We start from the raw sequence: 12,353 nt of genomic DNA, 5'->3' as shown, positions 1-12,353 counted from the left end.
TTCAGAAAATGTTGGCAGCTCAAAACAAATGCCTTAAAATGCATCTTAGGCCTCCAAAAATGTTGAAAACTTTGGAGACCCCAAAAAGGGGTTTACAGGCATCCTAGACCCCCTAAAGTGCAGAAAATATTGGTGGACCAAAAACTGTGTCAGAGAGCTTTGAATGTCCCAAAAACATTTGCAGCCTGAAAGGGGCATTAACCCGCATCCTAGACCACTGAAATTCCCAGAAATATTTTTGGCACGAAAAATGCATCCTACACCCCTGAAATTTCTGAATATGTTAGCAGCCCAATAAAGGCATTAAAATGCATTTTAGACCTACAAAAATGTTGAAAACTTTGGAGGCCCAAAAAAGGGGTTTACAGGCATCCTAGACCCCCTAAAGTCCAGAGAATGTTGGTGGACCAAATATGGTGTCAGAGAGCTCTGAATGTCCCAAAAACATTTGCAGACTTAAAGGGGAATTAACCCGCATCCTAGACCACTGAAATTCCCAGAAATATTTTTGGCACGAAAAATGCATCCTACACCCCTGAAGGTTCAGAATATGTTAGCAGCCCAATAAAGGCATTAAAATGCATTTTAGACCTACAAAAATGTTGAAAACTTTGGAGGCCCAAAAAAGGGGTTTACAGGCATCCTAGACCCCCTAAAGTCCAGAGAATGTTGGTGGACCAAATATGGTGTCAGAGAGCTCTGAATGTCCCAAAACATTTGCAGCCTGAAAGGGGTATTAACCCGCATCCTAGACCACTGAAATTCCCAAAAATATTTTTGGCACGGATAATGCATCCTACACCCCTGAAAGTTCTGAAACTGTTGGCAGCACAAAAAAGGCCTTAAAATGCATCTTATGCCTTCAAAAATGATGAAAACTTTGGAGGCCCAAAAATGGAGTTTAAAGGCCTCCTAGACCCCTAAAGTCCAGAAAATGTTGGTGGACCAAAAATGGTGTCAGAGAGCTCTGAATGTCCCAAAAACATTTGCAGCCTGAAAGGGGCATTAACCCGCATCCTAGACCACTGAAATTCCCAAAAATATTTCTGCCACGAAAAATGCATCCTATACCCCTGAAAGCTCAGAATATGTTAGCAGCCCAAAGAAGGCCTTAAAATGCATTTTAGGCCTAAAAAAATGTTGAAAACTTTGGATGCCCAAAAAAGGGGTTTATAGGCATCCTAGAGCCCCTAAAGTCCAGAAAATGTTGGTGGACCAAAAACTGTGTCAGAGATCTCTGAATGTCCCAAAAACATTTGCAGACTTAAAGATGCATTAACCCGCATCCTAGACCACTGAAATTCCCAGAAATATTTTTGGCACGAAAAATGCATCCTACACCCCTGAAAGTTCAGAAAATGTTGGCAGCCCAAAAAAGGCATTAAAATGCATTTTAGACCTCCAAAAATGTTGAACACTTTGGAGGCCCAGAAAAGAGGTTTACAGGCATCCTAGACCCCCTAAAGTCCAGAGAATGTTGGTGGACCAAATATGGTGTCAGAGAGCTCTGAATGTCCCAAAAACATTTGCAGCCTTTGCAGCCTGAAAGGGGCATTAACCCGCATCCTAGACCACTGAAATTCCCAAAAATATTTTTGGCACGGAAAATGCATCCTACACCCCTGAAAGTTCAGAAAATCTTGGCAGCTCAAAACAAATGCCTTAAAATGCATCTTAGGCCTTCAAAAATGTTGAAAACTTTGGAGACCCAAAAAAGGGGTTTACAGGCATCCTAGACCCCCTAAAGTGCAGAAAATATTGGTGGACCAAAAACTGTGTCAGAGAGCTTTGAATGTCCCAAAAACATTTGCAGCCTGAAAGGGGCATTAACCCGCATCCTAGACCACTGAAATTCCCAGAAATATTTTTGGCACGAAAAATGCATCCTACACCCCTGAAATTTCTGAATATGTTAGCAGCCCAATAAAGGCATTAAAATGCATTTTAGACCTACAAAAATGTTGAAAACTTTGGAGGCCCAAAAAAGGGGTTTACAGGCATCCTAGACCCCCTAAAGTCCAGAGAATGTTGGTGGACCAAATATGGTGTCAGAGAGCTCTGAATGTCCCAAAAACATTTGCAGACTTAAAGGGGAATTAACCCGCATCCTAGACCACTGAAATTCCCAGAAATATTTTTGGCACGAAAAATGCATCCTACACCCCTGAAGGTTCAGAATATGTTAGCAGCCCAATAAAGGCATTAAAATGCATTTTAGACCTACAAAAATGTTGAAAACTTTGGAGGCCCAAAAAAGGGGTTTACAGGCATCCTAGACCCCCTAAAGTCCAGAGAATGTTGGTGGACCAAATATGGTGTCAGAGAGCTCTGAATGTCCCAAAACATTTGCAGCCTGAAAGGGGCATTAACCCGCATCCTAGACCACTGAAATTCCCAAAAATATTTCTGCCACGAAAAATGCATCCTATACCCCTGAAAGCTCAGAATATGTTAGCAGCCCAAAGAAGGCCTTAAAATGCATTTTAGGCCTAAAAAAATGTTGAAAACTTTGGATGCCCAAAAAAGGGGTTTATAGGCATCCTAGAGCCCCTAAAGTCCAGAAAATGTTGGTGGACCAAAAACTGTGTCAGAGATCTCTGAATGTCCCAAAAACATTTGCAGACTTAAAGATGCATTAACCCGCATCCTAGACCACTGAAATTCCCAGAAATATTTTTGGCACGAAAAATGCATCCTACACCCCTGAAAGTTCAGAAAATGTTGGCAGCCCAAAAAAGGCATTAAAATGCATTTTAGACCTCCAAAAATGTTGAACACTTTGGAGGCCCAGAAAAGAGGTTTACAGGCATCCTAGACCCCCTAAAGTCCAGAGAATGTTGGTGGACCAAATATGGTGTCAGAGAGCTCTGAATGTCCCAAAAACATTTGCAGACTGAAAGGGGCATTAACCCGCATCCTAGACCACTGAAATTCCCAAAAATATTTTTGGCACGGAAAATGCATCCTACACCCCTGAAAGTTCAGAAAATGTTGGCAGCTCAAAACAAATGCCTTAAAATGCATCTTAGGCCTTCAAAAATGTTGAAAACTTTGGAGACCCAAAAAAGGGGTTTACAGGCATCCTAGACCCCCTAAAGTCCAGAAAATATTGGTGGACCAAAAACTGTGTCAGAGAGCTTTGAATGTCCCAAAAACATTTGCAGCCTGAAAGGGGCATTAACCCGCATCCTAGACCACTGAAATTCCCAGAAATATTTTTGGCACGAAAAATGCATCCTACACCCCTGAAATTTCCGAATATGTTAGCAGCCCAAAAAAGGCATTAAAATGCATTTTAGACCTGCAAAAAATGTTGACAACTTTGGAGGCCCAAAAAAAGAGTTTACAGGCATCCTAGTACCCCTAAAGTCCAGAAAATGTTGGTGGACCAAAAACTGTGTCAGAGAGCTCTGAATGTCCCAAACACATTTGCAGACTTAAAGGGGAATTAACCCGCATCCTAGACCACTGAAATTCCCAGAAATATTTTTGGCACCAAAAATGCATCCTACACCCCTGAAAGTTCAGAAAATGTTGGCAGCCCAAAAAAGGCATTAAAATGCATTTTAGACCTCCAAAAATGTTGAACACTTTGGAGGCCCAGAAAAGAGGTTTACAGGCATCCTAGACCCCCTAAAGTCCAGAGAATGTTGGTGGACCAAATATGGTGTCAGAGAGCTCTGAATGTCCCAAAAACATTTGCAGCCTGAAAGGGGCATTAACCCGCATCCTAGACCACTGAAATTCCCAAAAATATTTTTGGCACGGAAAATGCATCCTACACCCCTGAAAGTTCAGAAAATGTTGGCAGCTCAAAACAAATGCCTTAAAATGCATCTTAGGCCTTCAAAAATGTTGAAAACTTTGGAGACCCAAAAAAGGGGTTTACAGGCATCCTAGACCCCCTAAAGTGCAGAAAATATTGGTGGACCAAAAACTGTGTCAGAGAGCTTTGAATGTCCCAAAAACATTTGCAGCCTGAAAGGGGCATTAACCCGTATCCTAGACCACTGAAATTCCCAGAAATATTTTTGGCACGAAAAATGCATCCTACACCCCTGAAATTTCTGAATATGTTAGCAGCCCAATAAAGGCATTAAAATGCATTTTAGACCTACAAAAATGTTGAAAACTTTGGAGGCCCAAAAAAGGGGTTTACAGGCATCCTAGACCCCCTAAAGTCCAGAGAATGTTGGTGGACCAAATATGGTGTCAGAGAGCTCTGAATGTCCCAAAAACATTTGCAGACTTAAAGGGGAATTAACCCGCATCCTAGACCACTGAAATTCCCAGAAATATTTTTGGCACGAAAAATGCATCCTACACCCCTGAAGGTTCAGAATATGTTAGCAGCCCAATAAAGGCATTAAAATGCATTTTAGACCTACAAAAATGTTGAAAACTTTGGAGGCCCAAAAAAGGGGTTTACAGGCATCCTAGACCCCCTAAAGTCCAGAGAATGTTGGTGGACCAAATATGGTGTCAGAGAGCTCTGAATGTCCCAAAACATTTGCAGCCTGAAAGGGGTATTAACCCGCATCCTAGACCACTGAAATTCCCAAAAATATTTTTGGCACGGATAATGCATCCTACACCCCTGAAAGTTCTGAAACTGTTGGCAGCACAAAAAAGGCCTTAAAATGCATCTTATGCCTTCAAAAATGATGAAAACTTTGGAGGCCCAAAAATGGAGTTTAAAGGCCTCCTAGACCCCTAAAGTCCAGAAAATGTTGGTGGACCAAAAATGGTGTCAGAGAGCTCTGAATGTCCCAAAAACATTTGCAGCCTGAAAGGGGCATTAACCCGCATCCTAGACCACTGAAATTTCCCAAAATATTTTTGGCACGAAAAATGCATCCTACACCCCTGAATGTTCAGAATATGTTAGCAGCCCAAAGAAGGCCTTAAAATGCGTTTTAGGCCTACAAAAATGTTGAAAACTTTGGAGGCCCAAAAACAGGCTTTACAGGCACCCTAGACCCCCTAAAGTCCAGAAAATGTTGGTGGACCAAAAACGGTGGCAGAGAGCTCTGAATGTCCCAAAAACATTTGCAGACTTAAAGATGCATTAACCCGAATCCTAGACCCCTGAAATTCCCAGAAATATTTTTGGCACGAAAAATGCATCCTACACCCCTGAAAGTTCAGAAAATGTTGGCAGCTCAAAAAAATGCCTTAAAATGCATCTTAGGCCTTCAAAAATGTTGAAAACTTTGGAGGCCCAAAAACAGGCTTTACAGGCACCCTAGACCCCCTAAAGTCCAGAAAATGTTGGTGGACCAAAAACGGTGGCAGAGAGCTCTGAATGTCCCAAAAACATTTGCAGCCTGAAAGGGGCATTAACCCGCATCCTAGACCACTGAAATTCCCAAAAATATTTCTGCCACGAAAAATGCATCCTATACCCCTGAAAGCTCAGAATATGTTAGCAGCACAAAGAAGGCCTTAAAATGCATTTTAGGCCTAAAAAAAATGTTGAAAACTTTGGACGCCCAAAAAAGGGGTTTATAGGCACCCTAGAGCCCCTAAAGTCCAGAAAATGTTGGTGGACCAAAAACTGTGTCAGAGATCTCTGAATGTCCCAAAAACATTTGCAGACTTAAAGATGCATTAACCCGCATCCTAGACCACTGAAATTCCCAGAAATATTTTTGGCACGAAAAATGCATCCTACACCCCTGAAAGTTCAGAAAATGTTGGCAGCCCAAAAAAGGCATTAAAATGCATTTTAGACCTCCAAAAATGTTGAACACTTTGGAGGCCCAGAAAAGAGGTTTACAGGCATCCTAGACCCCCTAAAGTCCAGAGAATGTTGGTGGACCAAATATGGTGTCAGAGAGCTCTGAATGTCCCAAAAACATTTGCAGACTGAAAGGGGCATTAACCCGCATCCTAGACCACTGAAATTCCCAAAAATATTTTTGGCACGGAAAATGCATCCTACACCCCTGAAAGTTCAGAAAATGTTGGCAGCTCAAAACAAATGCCTTAAAATGCATCTTAGGCCTTCAAAAATGTTGAAAACTTTGGAGACCCAAAAAAGGGGTTTACAGGCATCCTAGACCCCCAAAAGTCCAGAAAATATTGGTGGACCAAAAACTGTGTCAGAGAGCTTTGAATGTCCCAAAAACATTTGCAGCCTGAAAGGGGCATTAACCCGCATCCTAGACCACTGAAATTCCCAGAAATATTTTTGGCACGAAAAATGCATCCTACACCCCTGAAATTTCCGAATATGTTAGCAGCCCAAAAAAGGCATTAAAATACATTTTAGACCTGCAAAAAATGTTGACAACTTTGGAGGCCCAAAAAAAGAGTTTACAGGCATCCTAGATCCCCTAAAGTCCAGAAAATGTTGGTGGACCAAAAACTGTGTCAGAGAGCTCTGAATGTCCCAAACACATTTGCAGACTTAAAGGGGAATTAACCCGCATCCAAGACCACAGAAATTCCCAGAAATATTTTTGGCACGAAAAATGCATCCTACACCCCTGAAGGTTCAGAATATGTTAGCAGCCCAATAAAGGCATTAAAATGCATTTTAGACCTACAAAAATGTTGAAAACTTTGGAGGCCCAAAAAAGGGGTTTACAGGCATCCTAGACCCCCTAAAGTCCAGAGAATGTTGGTGGACCAAATATGGTGTCAGAGAGCTCTGAATGTCCCAAAAACATTTGCAGCCTGAAAGGGGCATTAACCCGCATCCTAGACCACTGAAATTCCCAAAAATATTTTTGCCACGGAAAATGCATCCTACACCCCTGAAAGTTCAGAAAATTTTGGCAGCTCAAAACAATTGCCTTAAAATGCATCTTAGGCCTTCAAAAATGTTGAAAACTTTGGAGACCCAAAAAAGGGGTTTACAGGCATCCTAGACCCTCTAAAGTCCAGAAAATATTGGTGGACCAAAAACTGTGCCAGAGAGTTTTGAATGTCCCAAAAACATTTTCAGCCTGAAAGGGGCATTAACCCGCATCCTAGACCACTGAAATTCCCAAAAATATTTTTGGCACGAAAAATGCATCCTACACCCCTGAAAGTTCAGAATATGTTAGCAGCCCAAAAAAGGCCTTAAAATGCATTATAGGCCTGCAAAAATGTAAAAAAAAAATCTTTGGAGGCCCAAAAAAGGGGTTTATAGGCATCCTAGACCCCCTAAAGTCCAGAAAATATTGGTGGACTAAAACCTGTGTCAGAGAGCTTTGAATGCCCCAAAACATTTGCAGCCTGAAAGGGGCATTAACCCGCATCCTAGACCACTGAAATTTCCCAAAATATTTTTGGCACGGAAAATGCATCCTACACCCCTGAAAGTTCAGAAAATGTTGGCAGTTCAAAAAAATGCCTTAAAATGCATGTTAGGCCTTCAAAAGTGTTGAAAACTTTGGAGGCCCAAAAACAGGCTTTACAGGCACCCTAGACCCCTTAAAGTCCAGAAAATGTTGGTGGACCAAAAACGGTGGCAGAGAGCTCTGAATGTCCCAAAAACATTTGCAGCCTGAAAGGGGCATTAACCCTCATCCTAGACCACTGAAATTCCCAAAAATATTTCTGCCACGAAAAATGCATCCTATACCCCTGAAAGCTCAGAATATGTTAGCAGCCCAAAGAAGGCCTTAAAATGCATTTTAGGCCTAAAAAAATGTTGAAAACTTTGGAGGCCCAGAAAAGAGGTTTACAGGCATCCTAGACCCCCTAAAGTCCAGAGAATGTTGGTGGACCAAATATGGTGTCAGAGAGCTCTGAATGTCCCAAAAACATTTGCAGACTTAAAGATGCATTAACCCGCATCCTAGACCACTGAAATTCCCAGAAATATTTTTGGCACGAAAAATGCATCCTACACCCCTGAAAGTTCAGAAAATGTTGGCAGCCCAAAAAAGGCATTAAAATGCATTTTAGACCTCCAAAAATGTTGAACACTTTGGAGGCCCAGAAAAGAGGTTTACAGGCATCCTAGACCCCCTAAAGTCCAGAGAATGTTGGTGGACCAAATATGGTGTCAGAGAGCTCTGAATGTCCCAAAAACATTTGCAGACTGAAAGGGGCATTAACCCGCATCCTAGACCACTGAAATTCCCAAAAATATTTTTGGCACGGAAAATGCATCCTACACCCCTGAAAGTTCAGAAAATGTTGGCAGCTCAAAACAAATGCCTTAAAATGCATCTTAGGCCTTCAAAAATGTTGAAAACTTTGGAGACCCAAAAAAGGGGTTTACAGGCATACTAGACCCCCTAAAGTCCAGAAAATTTTGGTGGACCAAAAACTGTGTCAGAGAGCTTTGAATGTCCCAAAAACATTTGCAGCCTGAAAGGGGCATTAACCCGCATCCTAGACCACTGAAATTCCCAGAAATATTTTTGGCACGAAAAATGCATCCTACACCCCTGAAATTTCCGAATATGTTAGCAGCCCAAAAAAGGCATTAAAATGCATTTTAGACCTGCAAAAAATGTTGACAACTTTGGAGGCCCAAAAAAAGAGTTTACAGGCATCCTAGATCCCCTAAAGTCCAGAAAATGTTGGTGGACCAAAAACTGTGTCAGAGAGCTCTGAATGTCCCAAACACATTTGCAGACTTAAAGGGGAATTAACCCGCATCCTAGACCACTGAAATTCCCAGAAATATTTTTGGCACGAAAAATGCATCCTACACCCCTGAAAGTTCAGAAAATGTTGGCAGCCCAAAAAAGGCATTAAAATGCATTTTAGACCTCCAAAAATGTTGAACACTTTGGAGGCCCAGAAAAGAGGTTTACAGGCATCCTAGACCCCCTAAAGTCCAGAGAATGTTGGTGGACCAAATATGGTGTCAGAGAGCTCTGAATGTCCCAAAAACATTTGCAGCCTGAAAGGGGCATTAACCCGCATCCTAGACCACTGAAATTCCCAAAAATATTTTTGGCACGGAAAATGCATCCTACACCCCTGAAAGTTCAGAAAATGTTGGCAGCTCAAAACAAATGCCTTAAAATGCATCTTAGGCCTTCAAAAATGTTGAAAACTTTGGAGACCCAAAAAAGGGGTTTACAGGCATCCTAGACCCCCTAAAGTGCAGAAAATATTGGTGGACCAAAAACTGTGTCAGAGAGCTTTGAATGTCCCAAAAACATTTGCAGCCTGAAAGGGGCATTAACCCGCATCCTAGACCACTGAAATTCCCAGAAATATTTTTGGCACGAAAAATGCATCCTACACCCCTGAAATTTCTGAATATGTTAGCAGCCCAATAAAGGCATTAAAATGCATTTTAGACCTACAAAAATGTTGAAAACTTTGGAGGCCCAAAAAAGGGGTTTACAGGCATCCTAGACCCCCTAAAGTCCAGAGAATGTTGGTGGACCAAATATGGTGTCAGAGAGCTCTGAATGTCCCAAAAACATTTGCAGACTTAAAGGGGAATTAACCCGCATCCTAGACCACTGAAATTCCCAGAAATATTTTTGGCACGAAAAATGCATCCTACACCCCTGAAGGTTCAGAATATGTTAGCAGCCCAATAAAGGCATTAAAATGCATTTTAGACCTACAAAAATGTTGAAAACTTTGGAGGCCCAAAAAAGGGGTTTACAGGCATCCTAGACCCCCTAAAGTCCAGAGAATGTTGGTGGACCAAATATGGTGTCAGAGAGCTCTGAATGTCCCAAAACATTTGCAGCCTGAAAGGGGTATTAACCCGCATCCTAGACCACTGAAATTCCCAAAAATATTTTTGGCACGGATAATGCATCCTACACCCCTGAAAGTTCTGAAACTGTTGGCAGCACAAAAAAGGCCTTAAAATGCATCTTATGCCTTCAAAAATGATGAAAACTTTGGAGGCCCAAAAATGGAGTTTAAAGACCTCCTAGACCCCTAAAGTCCAGAAAATGTTGGTGGACCAAAAATGGTGTCAGAGAGCTCTGAATGTCCCAAAAACATTTGCAGCCTGAAAGGGGCATTAACCCGCATCCTAGACCACTGAAATTTCCCAAAATATTTTTGGCACGAAAAATGCATCCTACACCCCTGAATGTTCAGAATATGTTGGCAGCCCAAAGAAGGCCTTAAAATGCATTTTAGGCCTACAAAAATGTTGAAAACTTTGTAAGCCCAAAAAAGGGGTTTATAGGCATCCTAGAGCCCCTAAAGTCCAGAAAATGTTGGTGGACCAAAAACTGTGTCAGAGAGCTCTGAATGTCCCAAAAACATTTGCAGACTTAAAGATGCATTAACCCGAATCCTAGACCCCTGAAATTCCCAGAAATATTTTTGGCACGAAAAATGCATCCTACACCCCTGAAAGTTCAGAAAATGTTGGCAGCTCAAAAAAATGCCTTAAAATGCATCTTAGGCCTTCAAAAATGTTGAAAACTTTGGAGGCCCAAAAACAGGCTTTACAGGCACCCTAGACCCCCTAAAGTCCAGAAAATGTTGGTGGACCAAAAACGGTGGCAGAGAGCTCTGAATGTCCCAAAAACATTTGCAGCCTGAAAGGGGCATTAACCCGCATCCTAGACCACTGAAATTCCCAAAAATATTTCTGCCACGAAAAATGCATCCTATACCCCTGAAAGCTCAGAATATGTTAGCAGCACAAAGAAGGCCTTAAAATGCATTTTAGGCCTAAAAAAAATGTTGAAAACTTTGGACGCCCAAAAAAGGGGTTTATAGGCACCCTAGAGCCCCTAAAGTCCAGAAAATGTTGGTGGACCAAAAACTGTGTCAGAGATCTCTGAATGTCCCAAAAACATTTGCAGACTTAAAGATGCATTAACCCGCATCCTAGACCACTGAAATTCCCAGAAATATTTTTGGCACGAAAAATGCATCCTACACCCCTGAAAGTTCAGAAAATGTTGGCAGCCCAAAAAAGGCATTAAAATGCATTTTAGACCTGCAAAAATGTTGAACACTTTGGAGGCCCAGAAAAGAGGTTTACAGGCATCCTAGACCCCCTAAAGTCCAGAGAATGTTGGTGGACCAAATATGGTGTCAGAGAGCTCTGAATGTCCCAAAAACATTTGCAGACTGAAAGGGGCATTAACCCGCATCCTAGACCACTGAAATTCCCAAAAATATTTTTGGCACGGAAAATGCATCCTACACCCCTGAAAGTTCAGAAAATGTTGGCAGCTCAAAACAAATGCCTTAAAATGCATCTTAGGCCTTCAAAAATGTTGAAAACTTTGGAGACCCAAAAAAGGGGTTTACAGGCATCCTAGACCCCCTAAAGTCCAGAAAATATTGGTGGACCAAAAACTGTGTCAGAGAGCTTTGAATGTCCCAAAAACATTTGCAGCCTGAAAGGGGCATTAACCCGCATCCTAGACCACTGAAATTCCCAGAAATATTTTTGGCACGAAAAATGCATCCTACACCCCTGAAGGTTCAGAATATGTTAGCAGCCCAATAAAGGCATTAAAATGCATTTTAGACCTACAAAAATGTTGAAAACTTTGGAGGCCCAAAAAAGGGGTTTACAGGCATCCTAGACCCCCTAAAGTCCAGAGAATGTTGGTGGACCAAATATGGTGTCAGAGAGCTCTGAATGTCCCAAAAACATTTGCAGCCTGAAAGGGGCATTAACCCGCATCCTAGACCACTGAAATTCCCAAAAATATTTTTGCCACGGAAAATGCATCCTACACCCCTGAAAGTTCAGAAAATTTTGGCAGCTCAAAACAATTGCCTTAAAATGCATCTTAGGCCTTCAAAAATGTTGAAAACTTTGGAGACCCAAAAAAGGGGTTTACAGGCATCCTAGACCCTCTAAAGTCCAGAAAATATTGGTGGACCAAAAACTGTGCCAGAGAGTTTTGAATGTCCCAAAAACATTTTCAGCCTGAAAGGGGCATTAACCCGCATCCTAGACCACTAAAATTCCCAAAAATATTTTTGGCACGAAAAATGCATCCTACACCCCTGAAAGTTCAGAATATGTTAGCAGCCCAATAAAGGCATTAAAATGCATTTTAGACCTACAAAAATGTTGAAAACTTTGGAGGCCCAAAAAAGGGGTTTACAGGCATCCTAGACCCCCTAAAGTCCAGAGAATGTTGGTGGACCAAATATGGTGTCAGAGAGCTCTGAATGTCCCAAAAACATTTGCAGACTTAAAGGGGAATTAACCCGCATCCTAGACCACTGAAATTCCCAGAAATATTTTTGGCACGAAAAATGCATCCTACACCCCTGAAGGTTCAGAATATGTTAGCAGCCCAATAAAGGCATTAAAATGCATTTTAGACCTACAAAAATGTTGAAAACTTTGGAGGCCCAAAAAAGGGGTTTACAGGCATCCTAGAACCCCTAAAGTCCAGAGAATGTTGGTGGACCAAATATGGTGTCAGAGAGCTCTGAATGTCCCA

This window comes from Ambystoma mexicanum, chromosome 1q, assembly GCF_040938575.1.
Source record: "Ambystoma mexicanum isolate Mex_15411 chromosome 1q, UKY_AmexF1_1, whole genome shotgun sequence".
Classification (NCBI taxonomy): Eukaryota; Metazoa; Chordata; class Amphibia; order Caudata; family Ambystomatidae; genus Ambystoma; species Ambystoma mexicanum.
Note: the sequence above shows the minus strand (reverse complement) of the source record.